This window comes from Podarcis cretensis (assembly GCF_951804945.1).
Source record: "Podarcis cretensis genome assembly, chromosome: 9".
Taxonomy (NCBI): domain Eukaryota; kingdom Metazoa; phylum Chordata; class Lepidosauria; order Squamata; family Lacertidae; genus Podarcis; species Podarcis cretensis.
In genome coordinates, this window is record NC_137178.1 from 59,535,857 (window position 1) to 59,550,879 (window position 15,023).

A 15,023-nucleotide genomic window follows, 5' to 3' on the forward strand; every position below is an offset into this window, starting at 1 on the left:
TAGTCGGGGAGGGAAATATCTCAAGTGGCGAGGGGGGGGGGTTCCCTGGAAGACCTCTCCGGAGTCCAAACGCGGGGTGAGGGGTCCGCCGTCCATGCAAAGAGTGGCAGAGTGGCGCGCATCGAAAGGCTATTAGGGGCGGTTGTTTGCCCTCTTTGGCACATACATACACATCTGCATTATACACACAAACACACAACATACCAACCCCAAGCAGAGAAAAAACCCACAACCCCCAAGCGGACTCGGAGGCGGAGTCCTCGGGAGTGGCTCCAACGCAACCACTCTCAAGGCCTCTATTACTCCACGTGGCCTCTTGACGCTTTTAACCCGGCCTCCAGTTAAGTCAGCTTTGACACCGGATTTAATGGCTGCTTGGGGCGGGGGAACGCTCCTTCGGTAGCATAAGTATTTCTGGAGTAGCTTGCTTTGCGCTACACCAGTGTTTCTCACACTTGTTTTTCTGGGCTACACTTTCAGAATAAATATTTGCTTGCTCCACAAGGATTGGAAAGCAAGCAACTGGTAGCAGTGCTTGATTTTGAAAAGATAACTATCCATATTCTTAAAAGAAAGATTTTTTAAATATATATACTATACTATACTATACTATACTATACTATACTATACTATACTATACTATACTATACTATACTACACTACACAACACTGGAATGTATAAATTATTGTCGTTGGATCTTCCTGCCTCACTTGGCATCCTCTTCTGCCACAACCTTTGAGAACTATGGTGTTAGTTGCAAGAACCGGAGTTGGAGGGGGCGCTAAGGTCATCTAGTCCAACCCCCTGCAATCCAACATGGGGCTCAAAGCCACAACCTAGAGATTAAGAGTCTCATGTTCTACTGACTGATCATGTATTACCTCATTTGCTTCAAAATCAGTCAAGCTTGCTGTTCTTGGGAGCCCGCCTGCTTATTCTGGCTGGGAGCTGGACTTTGACTTCTGCTCCCAAATCCTGCCCCCTGGTGATGGCCTTGGTGATGGGGCGGGACACACACACACACACACACACACACACACAAATACACAAATTTGACTCTTGAAAAATCACACCCACTAATGAGACATGCTTCCTTCCAATATCAATATTAATTCTAACCTTACTGGTTCTTGCAAGTGGTCATGCTCAGCAGCTGTTGTTTATTCTGCCGAGGACTGCAGTGAGCAGAAGACGCTGCTGCTCATATATGTAGCCATTCTAGATTGAAAGCTCTAGTTAGCTCTCATATCAGTGACACATTGAGGAGGCAATGGGTATGTCTATGGGCCAAAGACTACTGCCAGCGCTTGGGCCAAGGTACATAACCTACATAAGTAAAAGCTAACTCGTTCTTTGGACCCTCATGTAGCCAAAATGGCATAAAAGGAGGTGTTAGCAGGCCAAGGTTTGCAGAAGTACAAGGATGTGTGAAGTATTCCACCACCCCCCTCTTGAAAAAAGTCCACTGTGGTCTGAGCTTTGGACACAGAAAGTTAACTGACGGTTGGGGACAGAACAGAAAACTGGGAGGGGGAAGGGAATGGAGTGTCCTGAAAGGGCATGGCTGGCTGGCTGGAACCCTGAACAAAAACATTGCACACTGTGACATTTTGTTGCCGTTCCACTTGCAGGAAAGTTAAGGATGTGTCCCAGAGTTCAGAAGCAAACCCAAAGTTGAGTGGCCAGCCAGAAGCAAACTGGCAATTTTTTGCACCGTTTGGCATGCGTGCGTTATTCTTAATAGGGGATCCATCCCACACAGCGACGGGCACATACCTAAGATGATACAACTGCCAAAGATGGCTGTTTCACCTGGTTTTTACATATAAATCTAGCAGAGATAGTCATCCTAACATTGCCAGCAAATAAGCATTCCGGACAAGGCTGGAGGTCCTAGGCCTGGGGGATTTGGGGGCAAGGCCTAGTTCTGCTCCAGACCATCTCGTATCTCATAGGCCTCCTATTCATGGGCACTGTGGTTACTGCAGCCCTTATCACAGCCACTGGGCTAGATGTAGCATTTTAAGGTTGCTTATCAGCTGCACGGCACATCTCTCTTTTTACCTGGATTCCGCTAAAGACTGGGTTGGAGACTGCAGAAGTAGACCGCCGAGCAGTAAATTCTGATGGAGGTGCATATGGAGGCACACATTCTGCACATGTGGAAGCATGGAAGTAGCCTATAGCGGAGTCGCTTGGATAACGAGGAACTGCTAGTAGCGTGGATCACAAGTTCAACGAGCCAAAGTGGTCTCTGCCCAGAGAAATGGATGGCAGTGACAGTACCTCATTCTGGCCTCCTATATAGTTGGTAGCAATGGCAGCCCCAGATAAAGAGAGAACCATTTCTTTCTTGACAAACTGAGACAGCATCTTAAGACATCACCTTGCCAACAAAGGTGCGTATAGTTAAAGCTATGGTTTTCCCAGTAGTGATGTATGGAAGTGAGAGCTGGACCATAAAGAAGGCTGATCGCCGAAGAATTGATGCTTTTGAATTCTGGTGCTGGAGGAGACTCTTGAGAATCCCATGGACTGCAAGAAGATCAAACCTATCCATTCTGAAGGAAATCAGCCCTGAGTGCTCACTGGAAGGACAAATCCTGAAGCTGAGGCTCCAATACTTTGGCCACCTCATGAGAAGAGAAGACTCCCTGGAAAAGAACCAGATGTTGGGAAAGGAGAAGGGGATGACAGAGGACGTGATGGTTGGACAGTGTTCTCGAAGCTACCAGCATGAGTTTGACCAAACTGCAGAAGGCAGTGGAAGACAGGAGTGCCTGGCGTGCTCTGGTCCATGGGGTCATGAAGAGTCGGACACGACTAAACGATTAAACAACAACAAATTTCTTTCTTAAGACCTTAAAGGTAAAAGGGACCCCTGACCATTAGGTCTAGTCATGGTCGGCTCTGGGGTTGCGGCGCTCATCTTGCTTTACTGGCCAAGGGAGCCGGCGTACGGCTTCTGGGTCATGTGGCCAGCATGACTAAGCCACTTCTGGCGAACCAGAGCAGTGCACAGAAACACCATTTACCTTCCCGCCAGAGTGGTACCTATTTATCTACTTGCACTTTGACATGCTTTTGAACTGCTAGGTTGGCAGGAGCAGGGACTGAGCAACGGGAGCTCACCCCGTCGCGGGGATTCGAACCGTCAACCTTCTGATCAGCAAGTCCTAGGCTCTGTGGTTTAACGCACAGCGCCACCCGCGTCCCTTCTTAAGACCTTAGGCGGGGCTTTAAAAAAACCTCCCTGGTCCCAGCGGGCCATAAACCGAGGCTCCAAAATACAACCATTAAACAGCCTTTAGTGTTCACATTTTTTCCTGCTGCGACTCAGCTGTTCTCTTTATCCTTCACTTATAGCGCCCATTTCCCCCCTCCACCTGCTTGCCACCTTCTAGTCTCCATTCAGGGTGCCATTCAGCCCCCTGAGCAAATGCCCTGGACTTGATTATCTCCCTTCTGTTTTCATATTTATTTATTCATTTGGGGGGTGGGGGGTTGTTTTCGGCAGGGCAGGAGAGGGGTGGAATCTTTTGTAGATTCTTTTCTTTCCCTTCTCCAAATTTTCCTCTAAAGATGAAAGGACCTGCGGGTTTCCCCTTCCTCTCCTGGCATCCCCAGGCCCCCTGCTCTCTTTTTTGTTTGGAGTCGTCCTTTTTACACGCGAGCCGTTCTCCTCAAAAGTTGTAGCAAATGCTTAATTTGATTACGGCAACTATAGGCCAACTGCCTCAGCAGCCTTCCTCCACGCGTCTGGAGGGGGTGAAAAGGGAGCCCATCTCTACGAAATAATCAAATCAAAATGAAGTGTGGAGGGGGGCGGGCGATGGACAAAAAAAGAAGACGTACACACACACACACACACAAACCATCCTGACTTCCAGGCGGCACAAATAGAATTAAGAGTCACCAATAGCTATGCTGTCCAGCTTCCCTCCCGTTCCAAAAAGCGGACTTTTGTCTACACATCACAAATTCAGGTCCAGCCAACCAGAAATACAGTTTGTTGCTCTGTCCGTTATTGATACAGGATGAGGAGGTTTGTGTGAATCTTCCCTTTCCTCCTGCATATGGTTACAGCAGTGACAAGGAAGTTAGAGCAGGAAAGAAGGTAACAGAGGTGAACCAAGGGTTGGTGATGTGTATCAAGGACAGATCAGTTTGGAGTTGAAAGGAAACTTCTCTTTCCTATTCTTTGGCCTTCTTAGAGGAAAATCCCCCTTCCTCCCACGGCATCTATCTCCCCCCTCCCTTCAAAGTCAGAAAGAATGTTAGAAGACAGGGAAACAAAACAGCAAACAAAACGGTATTGTACTGAAGTAGCAATTGACGGGCAAAACGCTTGTCAGGCCCATCATGTCTCACTCCTATGAAGCTGTTTTTTTCCGCAGGCTAAACACACAGTAGTAACATGGGAATGAATCAAATATTAAACACCAGAGAGCATTTCAAAGGAGCTTTCTTTTTGATTGCTTTATTTGCGAGAGACCGCTAATGATTCCCGCTAGAGATGCCCACCAAGCAAAGGATCAGCTTCAAAAATGTCATTTGGGCTTGGGATGGCTCCCCAATTTTCTTCCATTTATGATTTTTATATTCACAAAAAAGAAAAGAAAAACAGACTGTAGCCTATGCCAAGGGACACATCGACTATGTTAGTGATCAAACTCAATATCGCAAATAATAGAGTCACTAACGCAAGCAACAGACAATAGCTGTTTCTTCAATGGAAGTCAATTTTGTGTGAATAAAACCTTGTAGTCAAAGACTATGTTTGTATTTTTTTTCCCTTACAAGATGCTTTAGTTACATTGAAAGATTATAGGGAGGAAGGAGGCACTTTCTCTGTATCAGCATGCAATCAAAGTATCTTCTCTAAGTTTTTGAAATGGAATAATATTTCTATTTCTTTTCTCTCTCTTTTATTCCATGCAGATGAGCCAGCTAATAAATCGAATAAATCCGCTGTGCTCTCTGCACATTTAGAAAGCAGTAAGAGGGAGCTGGTGGCTATTCACCATGTTCTTTGCATTATATTTTGCACAAGTGATACAATGACCCCCTTTGCGGGTCACGTTAAACCATAGCTTAAAACAAACTATGGTTTAATATGTAAAATAACTAAGCAAGTATTAGACATCACCCCAGAATTGGCCCTACTAAACATCTTCCAAGACAACAATGCCCATTTACACCACAAAGAATTCATAACCCACCTACTTTCAGCAGCCAGAAACACCATAACCAGACACTGGAGAGACCTGTCAGGAGTAAGCATGGACCAATGGTACCAAACAGTATGGGAAACAGCCCTACTAGAAAAATTAACCAATAAACTGAAACTGACACGGGGGCAAACAGAAGAGATGCCTTTACCCCGGTATGGCTCCCCTTTATTACACGCACAGCCCAACAAGACAATGACAATAATCCACCAACAGCATACGAATCAATATGGCTAACCTGATCCTAAACACCCACCTACCCCACTCACACATGAAAACAAAGATCACCACAGCCAATCACAAACAACCACACCTTAGGCCAACCCCAACCTCTCTCACCACCAAAGAAACACAAATGAACAACACGAGCAACGCTGACACCAAACCCTACATACATTAAGCAAAATAGAAACACCCCCCATATTCCCCCCTCCCCCCTTCCTCCCCCCCAATGTCTCAACAAATGAAACTGATTTGTAAAAATGTTACATGGAAAAAATTCCATTACACATACTTCTGTAAAAAACAAACAAACAAACAAAAACTATGGTTTTATTCTGAACGAGCAGCATGCTGTTCAGAAGCTCCCATGGCGCTGCCATATCCTGGACAAAGCAAGCCAAAGTCTCGTCAACCACACCCAGCCTTGGGGTTTGTTTCCTCCAGACCATGGGTTGTAAGCCAAGAACAAATCTTGGTTACTACTCAGCGTTTGCTGGGAGGATGAGCTTGGGGTTAGACGACTCTCTCTTGTTTTGGCCACAGTACAGCAGGAGTGGGGGAACGAGCAGTGCATGTTCATTCACATTAAACCAGGGGTGGGAACCTGTGGCCCTCCTGATGTTGGACTCCATTTCCCATGAGCCCTAGTCCGCATGGCCAATTGTCAAGGATGTTGGGAGCTGTAGTTCATCATGCAACACATTTCCTTGTTGCCTCCAGAATGTGGGATGTGAAACACAAGAGCAATCAAGTACAACATGGGGAGGAATGTTTGTCCAGCCAGCAGGTAAACTTCCTGTTTCCTTCTGGGCTGGGACAGTCTTCCTCTGCATGTGACTAGAGGTGGGCGTGGCCTCACCTGTGCAGGTAATGACAAAAGCACAGGGCAGGGCAGCCATCTCCCTCTTTTGACTACATGCATCGAAGAAACAACATCTGCTTTGCCAAAGATGCTCTATTGGCTCCAGCTAAGAGAGGACAAAGGGACTGTCTCCTTATGAGATAGTTTCCAGGTGTATGTTACTTTTCTAAGCTAAGTCTGCCTTCTGGGATCCTATTGTGAACAGAATGATGTGTGAGTAAACCTTTTAATACTTTTATAGAAGACTGTGTCGTGTCTTATCTTTTATGAGGGAATAAGGGGAAAATACCAGAACAGTTATTATAGAGGCTTTAATGAGCCTGAGCAAACGCATCTGCTGCAAGTTTAAAAAGGGGAATGTTACTCTGCTAAATTGTGAACTTGTTAACACAAGTTGGAAAGGCTATTATCAGACAATATATCCTCTCCTGCATCCATGAACATTCCCACACAGAAGCATCTGAAGAGGGAGAGGGCAAAGCAGGAAGCTGACAGTGTGATGACACGGGCAACAACAGGTATGTTTTACTATATGTTACAGAGGGGATCCTGCTTTCGGCAGTAGTTTCCTGTTTCTGATTATGCACAGGTCTACTGTAACGCTCATTAGTGTTTCATTTTCACAGCTTTGGGAATTGTACCTCCTAACTGCATAAGCATGTTTTGCTGTTATGTGTAGTTGTGTTTTTTGATACCAGTTTTGCTAGCTGCGAAACATGGGCATAGCCAGGACTTTTTGGGGGGCGGCAGGACTTTTGTTAGGGGGGGGAGCAGAACCGTCGTGATTAGTCAGTTGGTTAAGTATTTCTATTGTTTTACTTGGTGGGTGGGGCAGCTACACCCATGCTATGAAAGGATAGCCTGTTATATATGATAGTGTTTTGTGTGTGTATTTTTATAAACACAGGAAAGCAGGAAAGTGCGACAAGCTTCTTCCAGCAGAGGGATCTCCACGTTGCTTTTTTGCTGGAGTTTTGCTGATAGCAGGAACAGCTGCTGGCTCGTGGAAGGTGGGGGAGAGGAGAGCATTTGAAGAGAGGCACAGATGTAAAAGTGACATCTGCCTGTGACAAAGGAGAGCAGATTAAATTAGGCAAGGAGGCCTTTCTGTTTGCAGTGAAATTGGAGAAACATATTCACCATGTCTGGGATGGCAGCAAGAAGAAGCATTTGTGAGGAAGCATTGACTACAGTTGGTACCACCAGAGATGTAGCGCGGAAGTGATACAGGAGAAGTATTGGAAGAGACAATCCATGGGGCATTTAGACATTTTCAGCCCTTGGACCTAATGGTGTTTTAGGGAGCAGTGTGCTTCCCTGAACGGTGATGAAATGGCTTTATTTACTTTAAAATGTTGCAGGCCAGCCCTGCTGCGTTTGAGGACCCTCCTAAGTCCCACCCTGGTAGGTCCATTGGATTCAATAGCAAAAAAGAACTCTGAAATTCTAGTGGCCTGTAAAACGAGTCTTCTGTCTGAGATCAACTCATGTGGAATAAACGCAACCCCTAATTTAGAACACATTTGATTTGTTGACCTATCACATTTGTGTCCCACCATTCCATTCCTTTTAAAAATGGTTTACATTGGGGTGGTAGGTAAGGTAAAAGGTAAAGGACCCCTGGATGTTTAAGTCCAGTCAAAGGTGACTATGGGGTTGTGGCGCTCATCTCGCTTTCAGGCCGAGGGAACCGGTGTTTTTTCAGCAGACAACTTTCTGGGTCATGTGGCCAGCAGGACTAAACCGCTTCTGGCACACCGGAACCCTGCGATGGAAACCAGAGCATGCAGAAATGCTGTTTACCTTCCATACCTATTTATCTACTTGCACTGGTGTGCTTTTGAACTGCTAGCTTGGCAGGAGCTGGGACAGAGCAACGGGAGTTCAGCCCGTTGCAGGGATTCGAACCACGGACCTTCTGATTGGCAAGCCCAAGAGGCTCAGGGGTTTAGACCGCAGCGCCGCCTGTGTCCCGGACTGGTTGGGCACAGAAGAATGGTGGGAGGAACCAGCTTGGGGAATTCCCAAGGGAAAAAGGCTCAGAGCCCACCTAGTCTGTTCAGATTGTGTTCTTGCTAATAAATAGTTAACTCCCAACTTGAACGGTGCGATTTACTGCTGGCTTGCTCCTGACAGATGTGGTGCTAATCCCATGATGGATTCCAGGACACAGGTTAGTCTGAGAGCTGGGAGGTTGCCCAGTGAGTGACGCAGGTGGCGCTGTGGTCTAAACCCCTGATGCTGATCGGAAAGTTGGCGGTTCAAATCCCTGCAATGGGGTGAGCTCCCATTGCTCTGTCCCAGCTCCTGCCATCCTAGCAGTTTGAAAGCACGCCAGTGCAAGTAGATAAATAGGTACCACTGCAGTGGGAAGGTAAACGGCACTTCCGTGTGCTCTGGTTTCCATCACGATGTCCCGCTGTGCCAGTAGCGGTTTAGTCATGCTGGCCACATGACCTGGAAAGCTGTGTGTGGACAAATGCTGGCTTCCTTGGCCTGAAAGCGAGATGAAAACCACAACCCTATAGTCTCATTTGACTGGACTTAATCGTCCAGGGGTGATTTACCTTTTACCTTAATTAACACCCCAAACTCTTCGGGTCCTCATAAGATCTTGGGCTACAGCTCGCATCCTTCCTCACCCCTGGCTGTGCTAACAACAATTGGGGAAGGTGAAGGAAGACTGAATTAGATATTCAAACATTCCCAAAGTAGCCAAGCATATGGAAGGCTGCTCTTTCCCTCTCTGTACTGGGCATTGGAAACGGGTAGTCTGTGAAGTTTTTTGCAGCACCACCAGCACAATTAATTAAGGGCTTTCTGTAACCCCCAGAAAGAATTGAGGGTCATTTGTAGGTGGAAAGGCATTGTCCAGAAGCCACGTTGATCTGTAGGTTTACCCAATGAAAACCAATGGGTGGAGAGACCAAGAGCATTAGTTGATTTGAGACCAGCACTCACTACAATTTTGTAACTAGATTTACCAGAAATGTGGCAAAATTATGAACTGTATAGTGCATTTGTATGGGAACATTTTCACAATCCCGAATTCCAGTTGTTTTGCCCTTGTCTGTTGTGCTGAATACGTTTCTGTTGCTAAGGCTGAAGTACCACTTGGCCCTTTAAATGGTGTTCCAATTTAGAAAATAATCCACTTCTTATCACTCATTCTCCCCTACTCCCTTTTCTTCACTTAAAGGGAAATTAAGGTGTATTAAGAATTAACTGCTGCTTACTTCTCTTTTCTCCACGGCCGTCACTTGTTTAACAGAATACTAGCTGATTACTTGATTAATTCTGTTTGCATTAACATTTGTATGATTTGATAAGTATATTATAATTGTTTTAAATTGCTCTATGTTTGCTGCTTAGTGATTTATAAGTGGTTTATAAAGTCTTCTAAATAAACATGGCTTTAGCAAGCCTATCCAGGCATGTAAATAAAATTATGGATGTCTGTTCTTAAACTACGTTTAGTAGTATTTACACAGGAAAGATTTGGGGGATACAGAATATACTTCAGTATTGGGCTGTATGTCCCTTAATCTGGAATTTCTCTCAAAAGATTTCCAATTGCTATCCAGGAATATCAAACGTAAGTCTCCTATCAGACACTTTAGGGAGCTTCAGAATAGCCCAAATACATTTGAACTGGACATTTTCTGGAAGCCTTTCTAGTTAATCTGCATCAGGAAGTTTCAGTTTTCATCAGGAAAGTTTCTGGTGTTTGGTGCAGGGGTAGGAAACCCTTTTGAGATCAGGAGCCGCTTTTCCCACACAGAGATATAAATAAGACTGTTTCTTTCAATCCACTTGTGGAGAGAACTCGGAGGTGACTGAAAAGGAAAATGAGTAACGACAAAGAGTTGAGAAGATGGGACTGAAAACATCATTGTAAACATGAAAGCAGCAGAAATATGGATGATTGGACTCCTGACGATCGCGAAGCATGGGTACCACCCACAAAAAAAATTAATTTGGAAAACATTTGGACTTTATGATGTGTATTGATACAATTTGGACTAATTGGTATGATATGTTTAATTTGGTAAATGGAAATTTAATAAAAAATAATTTTTTTTAAAAAAAGAGAGAGATCAGGAGCCGCTTCTAACAACCTTCTGAGGACTGCGTCCCGTGGTGGGCATCCCCAGAGCCAAAAGTGCGCAAAGCAACAAATGGAAATTTTGCCTTTGTACATAGTTCTTCTGACATACATTCAAGCCCACCTTCTCTGTCCTTTGTCATGATAAGCAAGAAGCATGATCAAAGTTGAAGGACACGTTCCAGCCAGGCAAAAACACTCTGGGTGTGAAGCATGGTCAGTGGGGTGTGTGGCCTGAGGAGAAAGTGGGTGTGTGCTGGGAGAGTTCCAACCCTCCAGGCTTGAGATTCCCCTCCTATACTCTGTAGAGTAATCAAATTTTGGCAACAGTGGTACCTCGGGTTAAGTACTTAATTCGTTCTGGCGGTCCGTACCTGACCTGAAACTGTTCTTAAGCTGAAGCACCACTTTATCTAATGGGGCCTGCTGCTGCTGCCGCACCGCCGGAGCACGATTTCTGTTCTCATTCTGAAGCAAAGTTCTTAACCTGAAGCACTATTTCTGGGTTAGCAGAGTCTGTAACCTGAAGTGTATGTAACCTGAAGCGTATGTAACCCGAGGTACCACTGTATTTTTATTTTACTTGTATTTAGTAAGCAAAGCTAAAATTTCTGAAACCACACCCTCCAAGTGTCCCTATTTTCCAGGGACAGTCCTGGATTTACAGAAGCCATCCCAGTTTCTGATTGGATCCTGGAATGTCCTGCTTTTCCTTAGAATGTCCCTATTTTCGTCGAAGAAATGTTGGTGGGTATGAAGTTATGCGATTCCCGAGCCAAGGAGATGAGATACAACCTTTAGAAGACATCTGAAGGCAGCCCTGAATAGGGAAGTTTTTTTTAAATGATTAATGTTTTATTATTATTTTTATATATTGGAAGCCACGCAGAGTGGCTGGGGCAAACCGGTCAGATGAGTGAGGTAGAATTGTTGTTGTTGTTGAATAGGGCATCCCTATTTTCACTGGAGAAATCCATTCATGTCTATTAATGAGCTTATGAAATGGGATTATTTCCTGTGGAAAGATAAAGTACTGGAATCCCACCCCTCACTCTGTCTGATATCATTGATTATATTGTGATCTGTTTACCCCATGGTATAAAAGAGGAAAGGCGGTGGCAATTGCACCAATTGATTTTCCAAGTCCTTCTTGGAGCAGGGTGGTCTGGAAATAGCGTCTATTACATGCATTTAAATCTGGCAGGTGGGTTGTTAAAATATAACTAGGGGTCAACAGAAATGTGTTGAATTCTGCAGATGTCTACAGAGGCGCTGAAAGGCTCTCCACAAGCCTATTTTTGCCTAAGACGTTTTTAACCATCTCTACAAATTTTTCGATCTTTGTTTACAGGCATTTCTCCGGCTAACAGAAATGTAAATAGCACGTTAATTGAATTTCCCAGTAGTGGATTGAAAAGTGCTGCTGAAACTGGCTGGAGAGAGAACTAATACAAAGATCTATAGCAGAAGCATCAAGAAAATCTGTGGTATGTATGTATTTATAAAATGATGGGGGCTGTGAAGAAATATTGAATATTTTGAGCAGGAGAAAAGAGTTGTGGCTTCATTATTATCGTTAAGATATGGGTCTGTAGTCGTGGCATAAAGGCAAATATTTTTTCAAATAGGTAAGCAGATGGCCAGTTCACACATGAGACAGTTCTCACAAGATTGCTCTAGGCTAGGCTCATGGGAACGATCCTCTGTCTGCTAGTGATTGCTTCACAAGCGGGTGTCCTATAAGAGAGTTTGAATGGCACTTCCCCTTCATGAGAACATGGGCCGCGACCACACATGGTTGGTGGTGAGTCCAGGAGAGGTTTTCATATCGTTTGAACATCAGGGGCTATGCTTACTTGATAACTGGCAACACCTCTCTATAAATTCTGTGCTATGATCCCTTAATATGTGAATGGTAAATTCAAGATAATGTTTCTCTTGAACATTAGATGTTCCTTATAAACCCATCTAGGGATGCGGGTGGCACTGTGGGTTAAACCACAGAGCCTAGGACTTGCCGATCAGAAGGTCGGCGGTTCGATACCCCGTGACAGGGTGAGCTCCCGTTGCTCGGTCCCTGCTCCTGCCAACCTAGCAGTTCAAAAGCATGCCAGTGCAAGTAGATAAATAGGTACCGCTCCGGCGGGAAGGTAAACGGTGTTTCCATGTGCTGCTCTGGTTTGCCAGAAGCGGCTTAGTCATGCTGGCCACATGACCCGGAAGCTGTACGCCGGCTCCCTTGGCCAATAAAGCGAGATGAGCGCCGCAACCCCAGAGTCGGTCACGAGTGGACCTAATGGCCAGGGGTCCCTTTACCTTTACCTTGACTATAAACCCATCTAGTCTTCTAAAACATGCACAGCCAACTGTGTGTGAAAGAGAATAAAACACAGCCTAGCACAGAGAGAAAATGCAGGCCCAATCTCAGAGAGGAATAAGAACAAATGTACACACACACACATATATAAAATAAGTTTTATTAAATTTTCTGTTTTACAATTTAGAATACTCATTTAAACATCCTTAAAATATCCGTGACTTCCCTTCTTCTCTTTCCACACTTCATTTTGCATATCATAAATCCCTGCATATTTTACATAAACTAAACATTAAGTATTCCATTATTGCATCCAACAAAACTGGTTTGCACTGCTGAATTTATCTTAATGCTGCCAACGTTTTCAAGTGTACACAATCTCCCCCCATATATTCAATAAACATTTTCCAATCTTCTCTACAACTATGTTCTTCTTCTTCTCTTATTCTATGTGTTAGGTCCGCAAGCTGTGCATATTCCACCAGCTTAAGTTGCCATTCTTCTTTAGTTAGGACCTTGCTCGTTTTCCTTGGCAGGGGGGCGGGGAGGAGAATGGACCAATATACAAATATAGACCCAATCCACTGCCTTGTTTCATCCCTCCTCCACTATCCTGCCTGGCCCAGATCCGTTCAGACTTTCTCTCCCTTGTTCAATGCATCTGGTCTGGTTACTGCTGCTGCTGTTACCCACAAACATACCTTTCATATCTGTTTCTAACAACATTTTTACAGAGAGCTTTATCTCCCTCCTGTTTGACTGTTCTGCCCCAGATCCCAGCCTGGAAAAGTTCACAAAGTTGAAAGGAAGAGGGGGAAAGCAATGCTCTTCTCACTGCCTCTCTCTGTTCTGTGTACCTTTTTAAGCTGTAATTGATCCCTTCCCACTTTGAAAAGGAAGGGGGAAAGGCAGAAAGGGGTCTCACAGGCACCAGGGGAACTCATCAGCTGCGTAGCGTGGGTTGTCAGCACCCGGGGCAAGGCAAGTAATTTGCGCCCCCTAACCTGCGGCAAGGCAAGTAATTTGCGCCCCTAACCCCTAACCTGCCACCGCTGCCAGCTTCTTCTTGCTGCTGCCTGGGCTGGTCGGATGTGGTTCTCTCCTGCGCTCAGCGCTGCGCTGTCCCTCCCCCAGATAGTCCCTCCCTCGCTCTCTCTCCGCTCCGCACCGCAACGCACGCCTGGCACCCTCCCCCTCCACAGCGGGCGGCGACCCGGCAGCTCGGATCGGATTCGCACAGCCAGCACTGCAGTGAGAGAGAGTGAGTGAGCCAGGTAGGGGTAGAGAGCTGCGAGTGCGAGCGCGCCCCCCCCCCAATGTTGCACCCGGTGCGGCTGGCCCCCCCTGCACCCCCACGCTACGCCACTGGAACTCATTATGGGTGCATTTGTGCCCACGGACACCAAGTTGGCAGTGCCAGATCTTGGGTGATGCACCAGTGCATGAGCTAATCCAGAACAAAACACTGCGTACATGGAAGTCTGCTTCTACTTGTGAGTTGCTCTCATGGGACCAGGTTGACGGTCCTATTTATGATATCATGTCAATATATAAAATCCAACTGTTAGGAGCTGCTGAAAATAGATTCTGTGCTATTACACGTGCTATACAATTTCTGTTCTCATAGAAATTGTATAATGAAATGTGTGACGATGAAGAATTTGTTTATTGCAACTTTTAATTGAATTTCCTGGAATGTAATAGCGTAAATCTCCACACTCAAAAATGTGCTTTTAAATATTCAGTCTTAGTCAATGGGTTGTACCACAGATTAGAAAAGAAGCACATTATCAAAACCAAACCAAACCATCATAAATAATATGAAATGAAAAAAATAATAACAAGGTACAATTTAACCAAAGTTAAGAACTTTTAAAGCCTACCAATGGCTTGGGAGAAATCTAAGTGCACTCTTAACTTTTCCCCAATGGAGTGAAAATGCTTAATTTTGGCTGGATTATACCCGTAATCCGTATGAAACCCAAATTACTGTGTGGTCTTCTATATTGATCACACTGGAGCAAATGCCATATTATTTCTAAATTAGTCACTTTTTAATGTATTAGAGGCTGTGGGGGGGGGGGGGAGAGATAAGAATGCTTTGTAGCCGACCCACCCCATTCATCCAACAGGATAATATATTAGTGAAGGACATCTGTCAAACTTGTCTTCTCCTTAGTTTAGCTTCTAATTGCCATGGAAAGACTCTCTGCTTCTGGGTCCAATTTATGAACACACTGTCTGCTTTTCAATGTTAAAACCCTTTAATTGCTCCTGTTACTATC